Source organism: Pseudophryne corroboree, chromosome 2 (genome assembly GCF_028390025.1).
Source record: "Pseudophryne corroboree isolate aPseCor3 chromosome 2, aPseCor3.hap2, whole genome shotgun sequence".
Lineage (NCBI taxonomy): Eukaryota > Metazoa > Chordata > Amphibia > Anura > Myobatrachidae > Pseudophryne > Pseudophryne corroboree.
Window position 1 is genome coordinate 113072166 of NC_086445.1, and position 17617 is coordinate 113089782.

Consider the following 17617-nt stretch of genomic DNA (forward strand, 5'->3'; position numbering starts at 1 on the left):
AAACACCGTCAGGGGCTGTGAAACGCCCTTTGCCTCAGTCGGTCGACACAGACCCAGACGCAGGCACTGACTCCAGTGATGACGGTGACGAATCAACCGTATTTTCCAGTAGGGCCACACGTTATATGATTTTGGCAATGAAGGAGGCGTTACATTTAGCTGATACTACAGGTACCACTAAACAGGGTATTATGTGGGGTGTGAAAAAACTACCTATAGTTTTTCCTGAATCAGAAGAATTAAATGACGTGTGTAATGAAGCGTGGGTTGCCCCTGATAAAAAGCTGATAATTTCAAAGAAATTATTGGCATTATACCCTTTCCCGCCAGAGGTTAGGGAGCGCTGGGAAACACCTCCTAGGGTGGACAAGGCGCTAACACGCTTATCTAAACAAGTGGCGTTACCCTCTCCTGAGACGGCCGCACTTAAAGATCCATCAGATAGGAGGATGGAAAATATCCAAAAAAGTATATACACACATGCAGGTGTTATACTACGACCAGCTGTAGCGACTGCCTGGATGGGCAGTGCTGGGGTAGTTTGGTCAGAGTCCCTGATTGAAAATATTGATACCCTGGACAGGGACAATATTTTACTGTCGTTAGAACAAATAAAGGATGCATTTCTTTATATGCGTGATGCACAGAGGGATATCTGCACACTGGCATCACGGGTAAGTGCTATGTCCATTTCGGCCAGAAGAGCTTTATGGACGCGACAGTGGACAGGCGATGCGGATTCAAAACGGCATATGGAAGTTTTGCCGTATAAACGGGAGGAGTTATTTGGAGTCGGTCTATCAGATTTGGTGGCCACGGCTACAGCCGGGAAATCCACCTTTCTACCTCAAGTCACTCCCCAACAGAAAAAGGCACCGACTTTTCAACCGCAGCCCTTTCGTTCCTTTAAAAATAAGAGAGCAAAGGGCTATTCATATCTGCCACGAGGCAGAGGTCGAGGGAAGAGACAGCAACACGCAGCTCCTTCCCAGGAACAGAAGCCCTCCCCGGCTTCTACAAAAGCCTCAGCATGACGCTGGGGCTTCTCAAGCGGACTCGGGGACGGTGGGCGGTCGTCTCAAAAATTACAGCGCGCAGTGGGCTCACTCGCAGGTAGATCCCTGGATCCTGCAGATAATATCTCAAGGGTACAGGTTGGAATTAGAGACAGATCCACCTCGCCGTTTCCTGAAGTCTGCTTTACCAACGTCCCCCTCCGAAAGGGAGACGGTTTTGGAAGCCATTCACAAGCTGTACTCTCAGCAGGTGATAGTCAAGGTACCTCTTCTACAACAAGGGAAGGGGTATTATTCCACTCTTTTTGTGGTACCGAAGCCGGATGGCTCGGTAAGGCCTATTCTAAATCTGAAGTCCTTGAACCTGTACATAAAGAAGTTCAAGTTCAAGATGGAGTCACTCAGAGCAGTGATAGCGAACCTGGAAGAGGGGGACTTTATGGTATCCTTGGACATCAAGGATGCGTATCTCCACGTTCCAATTTACCCCTCACACCAGGGGTACCTCAGGTTCGTTGTACAAAACTGTCACTATCAGTTTCAGACGCTGCCGTTCGGATTGTCCACGGCACCTCGGATCTTTACAAAGGTAATGGCCGAGATGATGATTCTTCTTCGAAGAAAAGGCATATTAATTATCCCATACTTGGACGATCTCCTAATAAGGGCAAGGTCCAGAGAACAGCTAGAGATGGGATTAGCACTGTCTCAAGAAGTGCTAAAACAGCACGGGTGGATTCTGAATATTCCAAAATCCCAGTTAATGCCGACAACTCGTCTGCTGTTCCTAGGGATGATTCTGGACACGGTTCAGAAAAAGGTTTTTCTCCCGGAGGAAAAAGCCAAGGAGTTATCCGAGCTTGTCAGGAACCTCCTAAAACCAGGAAAGGTGTCTGTACATCAATGCACAAGAGTCCTGGGAAAAATGGTGGCTTCTTACGAAGCAATTCCATTCGGCAGATTCCACGCAAGAATTTTCCAAAGGGATCTGTTGGACAAATGGTCAGGGTCGCATCTTCAGATGCACCTACGGATAACCCTGTCTCCAAGGACAAGGGTGTCTCTTCTGTGGTGGTTGCAGAGTCCTCATCTATTGGAGGGCCGCAGATTCGGCATACAGGATTGGATCCTGGTGACCACGGACGCCAGCCTGAGAGGCTGGGGAGCAGTCACACAAGGAAGAAACTTCCAGGGAGTATGGACGAGTCTGGAAACGTCTCTTCACATAAACATTCTGGAACTAAGAGCAATATACAATGCTCTAAGCCAGGCAGAACCTCTGCTTCAGGGAAAACCGGTGTTGATCCAGTCGGACAACATCACGGCAGTCGCCCATGTGAACAGACAGGGCGGCACAAGAAGCAGGAGTGCAATGGCAGAAGTTGCAAGGATTCTTCGCTGGGCAGAGAATCATGTGATAGCACTGTCAGCAGTGTTCATCCCGGGAGTGGACAACTGGGAAGCAGACTTCCTCAGCAGACACGATCTTCACCCGGGAGAGTGGGGACTTCATCCAGAAGTCTTCCACATGCTGGTAACCCGTTGGGAAAGACCAATGGTGGACATGATGGCGTCTCGCCTCAACAAAAAACTGGACAGGTATTGCGCCAGGTCAAGAGATCCGCAGGCAATAGCTGTGGACGCGCTGGTAACGCCTTGGGTGTACCAGTCGGTGTATGTGTTTCCTCCTCTGCCTCTCATACCAAAAGTATTGAGAATTATACGGCAAAGAGGCGTAAGAACGATACTAGTGGTTCCGGATTGGCCAAGAAGGACTTGGTACCCGGAACTTCAAGAGATGATCACGGAAGATCCGTGGCCTCTACCTCTAAGGAGGGACTTGCTTCAGCAGGGTCCCTGTCTGTTTCAAGACTTACCGCGGCTGCGTTTGACGGCATGGCGGTTGAACGCCGGATCCTAAAGGAAAAAGGCATGCCGGAAGAAGTCATTCCTACTTTGATTAAAGCAAGGAAGGAAGTAACCGTGCAACATTATCACCGAATTTGGCGAAAATATGTTGCGTGGTGCGAAGATCGGAGTGCTCCGACGGAGGAATTTCAACTGGGTCGATTCCTACATTTCCTGCAATCAGGATTGTCTATGGGTCTCAAATTGGGATCTATTAAGGTTCAAATTTCGGCCCTGTCGATTTTCTTTCAAAAAGAATTGGCTTCAGTCCCTGAAGTCCAGACCTTTGTTAAGGGAGTGCTGCATATACAGCCTCCTGTGGTGCCTCCAGTGGCACCGTGGGATCTCAATGTGGTTTTGGACTTTCTAAAATCTCATTGGTTTGAACCACTAAATAAGGTGGATTTGAAATCTCTCACTTGGAAAGTGACCATGCTTCTAGCCCTGGCTTCTGCCAGGAGAGTATCAGAATTGGCAGCTTTATCTTACAAAAGCCCATATCTGATTTTCCATTCGGACAGGGCAGAACTGCGGACTCGTCCGCATTTTCTCCCTAAGGTGGTGTCAGCGTTTCATCTGAACCAGCCTATTGTAGTGCCTGCGGCTACAAGTGACTTGGAGGACTCCAAGTTACTGGACGTTGTCAGAGCATTAAAAATATATATTGCAAGGACAGCTGGAGTCAGAAAATCTGACTCGTTGTTTATATTGTATGCACCCAACAAGATGGGTGCTCCTGCGTCTAAGCAGACGATTGCTCGTTGGATCTGTAGCACAATCCAACTTGCACATTCTGTGGCAGGCCTGCCACAGCCTAAATCTGTAAAGGCCCACTCCACAAGGAAGGTGGGCTCATCTTGGGCGGCTGCCCGAGGGGTCTCGGCATTACAACTTTGCCGAGCAGCTACGTGGTCAGGGGAGAACACGTTTGTAAAATTTTACAAATTTGATACTCTGGCTAAGGAGGACCTGGAGTTCTCTCATTCGGTGCTGCAGAGTCATCCGCACTCTCCCGCCCGTTTGGGAGCTTTGGTATAATCCCCATGGTCCTTTCAGGAACCCCAGCATCCACTAGGACGATAGAGAAAATAAGATTTTACTTACCGATAAATCTATTTCTCGGAGTCCGTAGTGGATGCTGGGCGCCCATCCCAAGTGCGGATTATCTGCATAAATTGTACATAGTTATTGTTAACTAATTCGGGTTATTGTTGAAGGAAGCCATCTTTCAGAGGCTCCGCTGTTATCATACTGTTAACTGGGTTTAGATCACAGGTTGTACGGTGTGATTGGTGTGGCTGGTATGAGTCTTACCCGGGATTCAAAATCCTCCCTTATTGTGTACGCTCGTCCGGGCACAGTACCTGTCTGGAGGAGGGTCATAGGGGGAGGAGCCAGTGCACACCACCTGATCTGGAAAAGCTTTACTTTTTGTGCCCTGTCTCCTGCGGAGCCGCTATTCCCCATGGTCCTTTCAGGAACCCCAGCATCCACTACGGACTCCGAGAAATAGATTTATCGGTAAGTAAAATCTTATTTTCTTGAGGAGCGCTCTAATTCAGTTGTTTCTACCAGTATGGATATGAACGGAGGACACTCTATTAATACCTTATATATCACACCAAAAGATCATAAAAGCTTTCTTTATTTTATAAAATGTATATAAAACATTTTCTAATAAAATTTGTTCATACAAACATTCTGTCAATCCTATTAAAAGTATCAATTTGTCTAGGGTTTTTTCTTTGTATGTACCCTTTAACTTTTTGTTAATACAATCACAATAAAATATATTTCAACCAACGCGTTTCGTCTGTAACGACTTCTTCAGGGGTGTCTTTAGGTGTGAAAAAAGGGAGAAAATATACATAAATATTTACAGTATGTGTATCAGATAATTGCATGTACATCACCTTTAACACTAGTACCCCTAATTGGGAATTAATATACCATTTAGGAAGATATTATATACTTAGGGGAGTATGACAATATATAATTATGATCCATAAACGTGTAGGGACATATTACAATGTATGTCTCTTTACACCATACACAGATATATATTATAGTATGCAAGAACAAAATATTGAATGATGGTCATTGATTGAAAGACTAGAAAGGATTTAAACCAAATCAATCTATTAGAATTAATGTACTTACTAGCTATTAGTCTAGGGGTGGGCAACATGCGGCCCGCGAACCGATTCTGCCTGGCCCGCTGTCCCATACCACTGTGCAATGACAAGCGGCCCGGCTGAGCCGCTTGTCATTGCGCTACGAAGCTCCGAGATGCGGCGCCGCTGAGGAAATACCCGGTCACGCCATAGGGTCTGCTGACCGGGATTTCTTCTGTGACATCAGGCGCTGGGTGGCATAGGGGGCGGAGCCACGGCAGGAGCGTGCAGAGGGCAGCGGATCGCGGATCTGGCAGAATGCAGTGGATAATCTGGGCAGCAGATCTGCCACTGTGAAAGAAATACATCATAGGTAAAGCTGCTATATGGGTCCCGGGGGGGGGGGGGGGAATAAGGAGAGGAGGGGGGTAGAGACTGCTGTATATGTTCAGGGGAGGGGGGAAGGGGGGTAGAGACTGCTGTATAGGTTCAGGGAAGGGGGTGAAGGGGGGTAGTGACTGCTATATGGGTTCAGGGGTGGGGGAAGGGGGGTAGAGACTGCTATATGGGTTTAAGGGAGAGGGGAGACTGCTATGTGGGTTCAGGGAAGAGGAGGAGAGGGGGGGGGGAGGGGGGGCTAGTAACCAGCTGTGAGTACAATTGATAACAGCTTTACACAGGATGCTGTTTGTTTTCAGCAGTTTTTTTTTTTTTATTAGTGGATGTGTTTTTTAGACATTTGTATTTTGCCTGTAAAAAAACTACGTATGCGGTGTAATGTATATTGTGTGTGTGTGTTTTTATAGTTATATATATATACATATACACTAGGTGCTTCATTGCGCCCTACGGGCGCTCTTCACACCGTCGTAAGGGGCTACGTCCCCTTAACCCCTGTATGCCATTCAATATATGTATTATATTAAGTATTACCTGCATTCCTTGTTTTGTGAGTTAAATATTGCACAATGAAAGGGCGTTGGATAGTGAAGAGGGCGTAGGCCCTTGCGACGGTGTGAACAGCGCCTGCAGGGCACACTGTACAGAATGCAGCGGGTGTGGGTTGGAACGTGGATGGGGTCGTGAGGCGCTGCGGGTGGGGATGTGCGGGGAAGTGGGATCCGGAAGCGGTATGAGTGGGGGAGGGCGGAGGGTTTTGGTGGGTAGGGGAGTGGCAGGTGCGGGATCTGGGGGGTGAGTCAGTGGGGTTCCGGAGGCGCTGCAGGTGGGAAGGGGCGACAGTGCGCAGCAGGTGGGGTAGGGGGTCCAGAAGCGCCGTGCGTGGGGGAGGGGCAGGTGGTGGGGGTGCGGCAGATGGGGTCGGGAGGAGCAGCGGGGTAGTGGAAGAGCGGGGTGCAGTGGGGCCGTGTGGGTGGGGTAGGAGCGAGTGCGCTGCGGGTGGGGTAGGGGCTTCGGAAGAGATGTGCGTGGGGGAGGGCAGGTATGGGGGTGCGGCAGATGGGGAAGGGGGTCCGGAGGCGTGAATGTGGGGGTGCGGCAGATGGGGGAGGGGGTCCGGAGGCGGTGCGGGTGGTTGAGGGGGCGGGTGCAGTGGGGCAGCGGGTGGGGTAGGGGGTTAGGATGTGCTGCGGGTGAGGGAGGGGCGGTTTGCGGGGGTTGATGGCGGATGGGGGAGTGTGTCTGTAGATGCTGTTGGTGGATGGGGGGGGCTGTGGTTGGGAGGGTCTGTGGTTTGAGGGTGGGGCAGGGGGAGTGGGGGGCCGTGGCTGGTGTAGGGGGTCTGGAGGGGGGCCGCATGTGATGGAGGGGGGTCTGGAGGGGGCCGCATGTGATGGAGGGGGTGGTGGTGCGGCGGATGGTGGAAGGGTTCAAAGGCGCTACAGGTGGTGGATGGGTGGGTGGGGAGGGGCAGGTACGGGGATCTGGCGGTATGGGGGTTCCGGAGGCGCTGCATGTGGGGAAGGGGCGAGTGCGCCGTGTGTGGGGGATGGGAAGGTGCGGCACATGGGGGAGGGGGTTGTGAGGCGCTGCGGGTGGTGGAGGGGCGGGTGCAGTGGGGCAGGGTGTTGGGAGGGTGGTGCGGGTGGGGGAGGGGGCGAGTGCGCTGCGGGTGGGGTAGGGGGGTCCATAAGCAACGCGTGTGAGTGGAGGGGCAGGGGGTGGGGGTCTGGAGGCGCTTCGGGTGGTTGAGGGGGTGGGTGCGGTGGGGCTGCGGGTTGGATAGGAAGGCAGGAAGGTGGTGCGGTTGGGAGGTTCTGTGGATGAGGGAGGGGCAGCGGAGTGGGGAACGTGGGTGGTGTAGAGGGTCTGGAGGCGCCGCGTGTGTGGGGGAGTGTCGTGTGGTGGAGTGGCAGGTGTGGCGGATGGTGGGGAAGGGTCCGAAGGCACTGCGGTGGTGGAATGGGCGGGTGCGGGGGGTGCTGCAGGTGCGGTATGGGGTGAGGAGGCGCTGCGGGTGGGGGAATGGGCGGCTGCTGCGGGGGTTTGACGGTGGATGGGGAGGGTGTCTGTACAGGCTGTGGGTGGAAGGGGAGGGGGGGGGAGTATGGGGGCTGTGAATGGGAGGGTCTGTGGTTGAGGGAGGGGCAGGGGAGTGGGGGCCGTGGGTGGTGTAGGCGGTCTGGAGGTGCGGCATGTGGGGGAGGGGTTGATGGTGCAGCGGATGGTGGAAGGAGTTGGAGGATGGGCGGTGCGGGGGTGGGGTAGGGGGGTCAGGAGGCGCTGGGTGTGCTTGTCCATCAGCAGCAGCAGGGCCGCAGCCCACCCGGGGTGCAGTGTCAGGGTAACTGTGTTGCGGGCACCCGGGGAGCACACCAGAGTGGGGTGTCATTGCTCCTGCATGAGGCGCTCTGCCTCACATTCCTCCCCCAGCCAGGCACAATGTCCCCCTTCCCACCAGCCAGGCACATGTCCCCCTTCCCCTAGCCAGGCACATGTCCCCCTTCCCCTAGCCAGGCACATGTCCCCCTTCCCTAGCCAGGCACATGTCCCCCTTCCCCTAGCCAGGCACATCTCTTCCCCCAGCAGGCATATGTCCACCCCCAGCAGGCACATCTCCCCCCCCCCAGCCAGGCACATCTCCCCCCCCCCCCAGCCAGGCACATCTCCCCCCCCCCAGCCAGGCACATCTCCCCCCCCCCCCCAGCCAGGCACATCTCCCCCCCCCAGCCAGGCACATCTCCCCCCCCCCAGCCAGGCACATCTCTTCCCCCCAGCCAGGCACATCTCTTCCCCCCAGCCAGGCACATCTCTTCCCCCCAGCCAGGCACATCTCTTCCCCCCAGCCAGGCACATGTCCCGTCCCCCCAGCCAGGCACATGTCCCGTCCCCCCAGCCAGGCACATGTCCCGTTCCCCAGCCAGGCACATGTCCCGTCCCCCCTGCCAGGCACATGTCCCGTCCCCCCTGCCAGGCACATGTCCCGTCCCCCAGCCAGGCACATGTCCCGTCCCCACCGTCGTCAGGCACATGTCCCGTCCCCCCGTCGTCAGGCACATGTCCCGTCCCCCCGTCGTCAGGCACATGTCCCGTCCCCCCGTCGTCAGGCACATCTCCCTCGGCAGCCGGGGAGCACACCAGTGTGCACTGTCCCCGCTGCTGCACAACTCTCCCCCCCTGCAAGGCACATGTCCCCCCGCCAGGCACACCTTCGCCCTCTGCAGGCACATCTACCCCACAGGGCACCAGGCACATTTCTCTGACGTCCTAGTGGATGCTGGGAACTCCGTAAGGACCATGGGGAATAGCGGCTCCGCAGGAGACTGGGCACAAAAAGTAAAAGCTTTAGACTAGCTGGTGTGCACTGGCTCCTCCCCCTTTTTGTGCCCGAACGAGAAGGGTGCAAGCTAGGTGGCTCTCCTGAGCTGCTTAGAATTAAAAGTTTTAAATAGGTTTTTTATTTTCAGTGAGTCCTGCTGGCAACAGGCTCACTGCATCGTGGGACTAAGGGGAGAAGAAGCGAACTCACCTGACTGCAGAGTGGATTGGGCTTCTTGGCTACTGGACATTAGCTCCAGAGGGACGATCACAGGTTCAGCCTGGATGGGTCCCGGAGCCGCGCCGCCGGCCCCCTTACAGAGCCAGAAGAGCGAAGAGGTCCGGAGAAAGCGGCGGCAGAAGACGTTCCTGTCTTCAAATAAGGTAGCGCACAGCACTGCAGCTGTGCGCCATTGCTCTCAGCACACTTCACACTCCGGTCACTGAGGGTGCAGGGCGCTGGGGGGGAGCGCCCTGAGACGCAATAAAAACGATATAAAAACCTTATATGGCTAAAAAAAAAAAATGCATCACATATAGCTCCTGGGCTATATGGATGCATTTATCCCCTGCCAGTTTCCTGAAAAAAGCGGGAGAAAAGGCCGCCGTGAAGGGGGCGGAGCCTTTCTCCTCAGCACACAAGCGCCATTTTCTTTCACAGCTCCGCTGGAAGAACGGCTCCCTGACTCTCCCCTGCAGTCCTGCACTACAGAAACAGGGTAAAACAGAGAGGGGGGCACTATTGGCAGCTAATATATAAATACAGCAGCTATAACAGGGAGTAACACTTATATAAGGTTATCCCTGTATATATATAGCGCTCTGGTGTGTGCTGGCAAACTCTCCCTCTGTCTCCCCAAAGGGCTAGTGGGGTCCTGTCCTCTATCAGAGCATTCCCTGTGTGTGTGCTGGGTGTCGGTACGATTGTGTCGACATGTATGAGGAGGAAAATTATGTGGAAGCAGGGCAATTGCCTGTGTTAGTGATGTCACCCCCTAGGGAGTCGACACCTGACTGGATGGTAGTAATTAAAGAATTACGTGACAATGTCAGCACTTTGCAAAAAACTGTTGACGACATGAGACAGCCGACAAATCAATTAGTGCCTGTTCAGGCGTCTCAGACACCGTCAGGGGCGCTAAAACGCCCGTTACCTCAGATGGTCGACACAGACCCTGACACGGATACTGAATCCAGTGTCGACGGTGACGAGACAAACGTAATGTCCAGTAGGGCCACACGTTACATGATCACGGCAATGAAGGAGGCATTGAACATTTCTGACACTACAAGTACCACAAAAAAGGGTATTATGTGGGGTGTGAAAAAACTACCAGTGGTTTTTCCTGAGTCAGATGAATTAAATGAGGTGTGTGATAAAGCGTGGGTTTCCCCCGATAAAAAAACTGCTGATTTCTAATAAATTATTGGCACTTTGCCCTTTCCCGCCAGAGGTTAGGGCGCGTTGGGAAACACCCCCTAGGGTAGATAAGGCGCTCACACGCTTATCAAAACAAGTGGCGTTACCGTCTCCTGATACGGCCGCTCTCAAGGAACCAGCTGATAGAAGGCTGGAAAATATCTTAAAAGGTATATACACACATACCGGTGTTATACTGCGACCAGCGATCGCCTCAGCCTGGATGTGCAGCGCTGGAGTGGCTTGGTCGGATTCCCTGACTGAAAATATTGATACCCTGGATAGGGACAGTATATTATTAACTATAGAGCATTTAAAGGATGCATTACTATATGCGAGATGCACAGAGGGATATTTGCACCCTGGCATCTAGAGTAAGTGCGATGTCCATTTCTGCCAGAAGAACGTTATGGACGCGACAGTGGTCAGGTGATGCGGATTCCAAACGACATATGGAAGTATTGCCGTATAAAGGGGAGGAGTTATTTGGGGTCGGTCTATCGGACCTGGTGGCCACGGCAACGGCTGGAAAATCCACCTTTTTACCCCAGGTCACCTTTCAGCAGAAAAAGACACCGTCTTTTCAAACCCAGTCCTTTCGTCCCTATAAGGGCAAGAGGGAAAAAGGCCGCTCGTTCCTGCCCCGGGGCAGAGGAAGGGGAAAAAGACTGCACCATGCAGCCTCTTCCCAAGAGCAGAAGCCCTCCCCCGCTTCTGCCAAGTCCTCAGCATGACGCTGGGGCTCTGCAAGCAGACTCGGGCACGGTGGGGGGCCGTCTCAAGAATTTCAGCGCGCAGTGGGCTCACTCGCAAGTGGACCCCTGGATCCTGCAGGTAGTATCACAGGGGTACAAATTGGAATTCGAGACGTCTCCCCCTCGCCGGTTCCTGAAGTCTGCTCTACCAACGTCTCCCTCCGACAGGGAGGCAGTATTGGAAGCTATTCACAAGCTGTATTCCCAGCAGGTGATAATCAAGGTACCCCTCCTACAACAGGGAAAGGGGTATTATTCCACGCTGTTTGTGGCACCGAAGCCGGACGGCTCGGTGAGACCAATTTTAAATCTAAAATCTTTGAACACTTACATAAAAAGGTTCAAATTCAAGATGGAGTCACTCAGAGCAGTGATAGCGAACCTGGAAGAAGGGGACTATATGGTATCTCTAGACATCAAGGATGCTTATCTCCATGTCCCAATCTACCCTTCTCACCAAGGGTACCTCAGGTTTGTGATACAAAACTGTCATTATCAGTTTCAGACGCTGCCGTTTGGATTGTCCACGGCACCACGGGTCTTTACCAAGGTAATGGCCGAAATGATGATTCTTCTTTGAAGAAAAGGCGTATTAATTATCCCTTACTTGGACGATCTCCTGATAAGGGCAAGGTCCAGGGAACAGTTAGAGGTCGGAGTAGCACTATCTCAGGTAGTGCTACGTCAGCACGGGTGGATTCTAAAAATCCCAAAATCACAGCTGATTCCAACAACACGTCTACTGTTCCTAGGGATGATTCTGGACACAGTCCAGAAAAAGGTGTTTCTCCCGGAGGAGAAGGCCAGGGAGTTATCCGAGCTAGTCAGGAACCTCCTAAAACCAGGACAAGTATCAGTGCACGAGAGTCCTGGGAAAAATGGTGGCTTCTTACGAAGCGATTCCATTCGGAAGATTCCATGCAAGAACTTTTCAGTGGGATCTGCTGGACAAATGGTCCGGATCGCATCTTCAGATGCATCAGCGGATAACCCTATCTCCAAGGACAAGGGTATCTCTCCTGTGGTGGTTACAGAAGGCTCATCTTCTAGAGGGCCGCAGATTCGGCATTCAGGATTGGATGCTGGTAACCACGGATGCCAGCCTGAGAGGCTGGGGAGCAGTCACACAGGGAAGAAATTTCCAGGGCTTGTGGTCAAGCATGGAAACGTCTCTTCACATAAATATCCTAGAGCTAAGGGCCATTTACAATGCCCTAAGTCAAGCAAGGCCTCTGCTTCAGGGTCAACCGGTATTGATCCAGTCGGACAACATCACGGCGGTCGCCCACGTAAACAGACAGGGCGGCACAAGAAGCAGGAGGGCAATGGCAGAAGCTGCAAGGATTCTCCGCTGGGCGGAAAATCATGTGATAGCACTGTCAGCAGTGTTCATTCCGGGAGTGGACAACTGGGAAGCAGACTTCCTCAGCAGACACGACCTCCACCCGGGGGAGTGGGGACTTCATCCAGAAGTCTTCCATGTGATTGTAAACCGTTGGGATAAACCAAAGGTGGACATGATGGCGTCCCGTCTCAACAAGAAACTGGACAGATATTGCGCCAGGTCAAGGGACCCTCAGGCAATAGCGGTGGACGCTCTGGTAACTCCGTGGGTGTTCCAGTCGGTATATGTGTTCCCTCCTCTTCCTCTCATACCAAAAGTACTGAGAATCATAAGGAGAGGAGTAAGAACGATACTCGTGGCTCCGGATTGGCCAAGAAGAACTTGGTACCCGGAGCTGCAAGAGATGCTCACGGAGGACCCGTGGCCTCTACCTCTAAGGAAGGACCTGCTCCAGCAGGGACCTTGTCTGTTCCAAGACTTACCGCGGCTGCGTTTGACGGCATGGCGGTTGAACGCCGGATCCTGAAGGAAAAAGGCATTCCAGATGAAGTCATCCCTACCCTGATCAAGGCCAGGAAGGATGTAACTGCAAAACATTATCATCGCATTTGGCGAAAATATGTTGCGGGGTGTGAGGCCAAGAAGGCCCCTACGGAGGAATTTCAACTGGGTCGTTTCCTACATTTCCTGCAAGCAGGATTGTCTATGGGCCTAAAATTAGGATCCATTAAGGTTCAAATTTCGGCCCTGTCGATCTTCTTCCAGAAAGAACTGGCTTCAGTGCCTGAAGTTCAGACGTTTGTCAAAGGGGTACTGCATATACAGCCTCCTTTTGTGCCTCCAGTGGCACCTTGGGATCTCAATGTAGTTTTAGGGTTCCTAAAATCACATTGGTTTGAACCACTTGCCACAGTGGATTTGAAATATATCACATGGAAAGTGGTAATGCTGTTGGCCCTGGCTTCAGCCAGGCGCGTATCAGAATTGGCGGCTTTATCCTATAAAAGCCCTTACCTGATATTTCATTCGGATAGGGCGGAATTGAGGACTCGTCCTCAATTTCTCCCTAAGGTGGTTTCAGCGTTTCACATGAATCAACCTATTGTGGTACCTGTGGCTACTAGGGACTTGGAGGACTCCAAGTTGCTGGACGTAGTCAGGGCCCTGAAAATATATGTTTCCAGGACGGCTGGAGTCAGAAAATCTGACTCGCTGTTTATACTGTATGCACCCAACAAGCTGGGTGCTCCTGCTTCTAAGCAGACGATTGCTCGTTGGATTTGTAGTACAATTCAACTTGCACATTCTGTGGCAGCCCTGCCACAGCCAAAATCTGTAAAAGCCCATTCCACAAGGAAGGTGGGCTCATCTTGGGCGGCTGCCCGAGCGGTCTCGGCTTTACAACTTTGCCGAGCAGCTACTTGGTCAGGGGCAAACACGTTTGCTAAATTCTACAAATTTGATACCCTGGCTGAGGAGGACCTGGAGTTCTCTCATTCGGTGCTGCAGAGTCATCCGCACTCTCCCGCCCGTTTGGGAGCTTTGGTATAATCCCCATGGTCCTTACGGAGTTCCCAGCATCCACTAGGACGTCAGAGAAAATAAGAATTTACTTACCGATAATTCTATTTCTCATAGTCCGTAGTGGATGCTGGGCGCCCATCCCAAGTGCGGATTGTCTGCAATACTTGTATATAGTTATTGTTACAAACAAATCGGGTTGTTTATTGTTGGAAGCCATCTTTTCAGAGGCTCCTACGGTTGTCATACTGTTAACTGGGTTCAGATCACGAGTTGTACGGTGTGATTGGTGTGGCTGGTATGAGTCTTACCCGGGATTCAAGATCCTTCCTTATTATGTACGCTCGTCCGGGCACAGTATCTTAACTGAGGCTTGGAGGAGGGTCATAGGGGGAGGAGCCAGTGCACACCAGCTAGTCTAAAGCTTTTACTTTTTGTGCCCAGTCTCCTGCGGAGCCGCTATTCCCCATGGTCCTTACGGAGTTCCCAGCATCCACTACGGACTATGAGAAATAGAATTATCGGTAAGTAAATTCTTATTTTCTCTAACGTCCTAAGTGGATGCTGGGAACTCCGTAAGGGCCATGGGGGATAGCGGCTCCGCAGGAGACTGGGCACAACTAAAGAAAGCTTTATGACTACCTGGTGTGCACTGGCTCCTCCCTCTATGACCCTCCTCCAGACCTCAGTTAGAATTTTGTGCCCGGCCGAGCTGGATGCACACTAGGGGCTCTCCTGAGCTCTTAGAAAGAAAGTAATATTTAGGTTTTTTATTTTCAGTGAGATCTGCTGGCAACAGACTCACTGCTACGAGGGAACTAGGGGAGAGAAGCGAACCTTCCTGCTTGCAGCTAGCTTGGGCTTCTAGGCTACTGGACACCATTAGCTCCAGAGGGATCGAACACAGGCCCAGCCTCGGTCGTCCGGTCCCGGAGCCGCGCCGCCGTCCCCCTAGTTGAGCCAGAAGCAAGAAGACGTTCCTGGAAATCGGCGGCAGAAGACTTCGGTCTTCATTAAGGTAGCGCACAGCACTGCAGCTGTGCGCCATTGCTCCCCAGGCACACCACATACCCCGGTCACTGATGGGTGCAGGGCGCTGGCGGGGGGGGGGGGGGGCGCCCTGGGCTGCAATATAAGTACCTTACTTGGCAAATTAACACATAATATAGCATTTAAGACTATATATGTGTAAAATCCCCTGCCATAACTGTAAAAAAAAACGGGAGAAGCCCGCCGCTGAGGGGGCGGGGCTATCTCCCTCAGCACACTGGCGCCATTTTCACTCACAGCTCCGCTGGAAGGATCGCTCCCCAGGCTCTCCCCTGCAGTTCCAGACTACATAGGGTAAAAAAGAGAGGGGGGGCAATAAATTTAGGCGCAATCTGTGATATATAAGCAGCTATAAGGGGTAAAATCACTGTGTAGTGTGTATCCCTGTTTTATATAGCGCTCTGATGTGTGCTGGCATACTCTCTCTCTGTCTCCCCAAAGGGCTTTGTGGGGTCCTGTCCTCAGTCAGAGCATTCCCTGTGTGTGTGCGGTGTGTCGGTACGGCTGTGTCGACATGTTTGATGAGGAGGCTTATGTGGAGGCGGAGCAGGTGCCGATAAATGTGATGTCACCCCCTGCGGGGTCGACACCTGAGTGGATGGATATGTGGAAGGAATTACGCGACAGTGTCAACTCCTTACATAAAAGGTTTGACGACATATCAGATGTGGGACAGCCTGCTTCTCAGCTCGTGCCTGCCCAGACGTCTCAAAAGCCATCAGGGGCTCTAAAACGCCCGCTACCTCGGATGGCAGACACAGATGTCGACACAGATACTGACTCCAGTGTCGACGATGATGAGACTAGTGTACATTCCAATAGAGCCACACGTTACATGATTACGGCAATGAAAAATGTGTTGCACATTTCTGATATTACCCCAGGTACCACAAAAAAGGGTATTATGTTTGGGGAGAAAAAACTACCAGTGGTTTTTTCCCCCTTCTGATGAATTAAATGAAGTGTGTGAAGAAGCGTGGGCTTCCCCCGATAAGAAACTAGTAATTTCTAAAAAGTTACTAATGGCGTACCCTTTCCCGTACCTTTTCCACGTTGGGAGACATCCCCTAGGTTAGATAAAGCGCTCACACGCCTGTCAAAGAAGGTGGCACTACCGTCTCCGGACACGGCTCGTTTAAAAAAGCCTGATGGAATCAGCAATGGGACAAATCCAGTGGTTGGTGTACTTCAATTTCCCTTTAACCCTTTCTTTAAGAGTCCACCGTCCAGATGATCCTGGATAATATGTGTCCCAGTGGCCAACAAGTAGGCGTTTCGCTGTTTTCAGGAGGCAGCTTTGTCAAAGGTAAGTGTTCTCTGTAAAAATCATCCCTGGCTCCGGGTCTCAGGACCTGCACACCGGAGAACCACCAAGTCCACTTGGACACCGCCCCACCAGAAGGTGGACTCTCAAAGAAACTTGGAACCATTCCTCCACAACCATCCTATTGCTAATGGAGTATTAACCCATTCCCTTTCAACTGATGTGCTGAGATCCTCATTTGCTGAGATACCATCAGGGAAGCTTGCATTTGTACCTCCAGGATTGGTAAATATTTGTGGAGAGACATACATCTTTAATGGTTAAAAGGAAATTGAAGTACACCAACCACTGGATTTGTCCCATTGCTGATTCCATCAGGCTTTTTTAAACGAGCCGTGGTTTTTTAACTGTTCTCCGCATGCATTGGTGCTCATTAATTGTCACCCTGGGCATTATTTTACCCATTTTTTAACTTTATATTAAATTGTTGATTGATCCTTTCCACCTGTCTGCTTAGATTTATTCATTTTCTAGCGCTGTATGAGTACTTCTAGTACCATTGTGTTTAGTTTTGGAGTGACTGTCCAAGGTTATACAGCTGCTTAGGAGAACCAGCTCTATCAAGCGCGTGGCACACCCACTCTTTTGAGTGAGGAGAGGTTTATTTGGTAGAGGGAAAAAGCTGCAGCATACAGCCAGTTCCCAGGAACAAAAGCCCTCCCCCGCTTCCTCTAAGTCCACCGCATGACGCTGGGGCTCCACAGGCGGAGCCAGGTACGATCGGGGCCAGTATCAAGAACTTCAGCGACCAGTGGGCTCGCTCACGGGTTGATCCCTGGATTCTACAAGTAGTATCTCAGGGGTACAAGCTGGAATTCGAGACATCTCCCCCTCGCCGTTTCCTCAAATCGGCCTTGCCAACAGCTCCCCCGGACAGGGAGGCAGTGCTGGAGGCAATTCACAAGCTGTATTCGCAGCAGGTGATAGTCAAGGTACCCCTCCTTCAACAAGGAAGGGGTTATTATTCCACAATGTTTGTGGTACCGAAACCGGACGTTTCGGTGAGACCCATTTTAAATTTGAAATCCTTGAACACCTATATAAAAAGGTTCAAGTTCATGATGGAATCGCTCAGGGCGGTTATTTCAAGCCTGGAGGAAGGGGATTACATGGTATCACTGGACATCAAGGATGCTTACCTACATGTCCCCATTTACCTTCCTCACCAGGAGTACCTCGGATTTGTGGTACAGGACTGTCATTACCAATTCCAGACGTTGCCGTTTGGTCTGTCCACGGCACCGAGGGTATTTACCAAGGTAATGGCCGAAATGATGATACTCCTTCGAAAAAAGGGAGTTTTAATTATCCCATACTTGGACGATCTCCTTATAAAGGCGAGGTCCAGGGAGCAGTTGTTGGTCGGGGTAGTACTATCTCGGGAGGTGCTACAACAGCACGGTTGGATTCTGAATATTCCAAAGTCACAGCTGGTTCCTACGACACG

General features: G+C 51.7%; 1 protein-coding gene across 4 annotated transcripts in view; it reads left to right on the forward strand.

The window, feature by feature from the left end:
• RNF17 (ring finger protein 17) overlaps positions 1–17617 on the forward strand; it is a 1464292-nt gene that overhangs the window by 513839 nt on the left and 932836 nt on the right. The gene's annotated exons all lie outside the window — the stretch shown is intronic.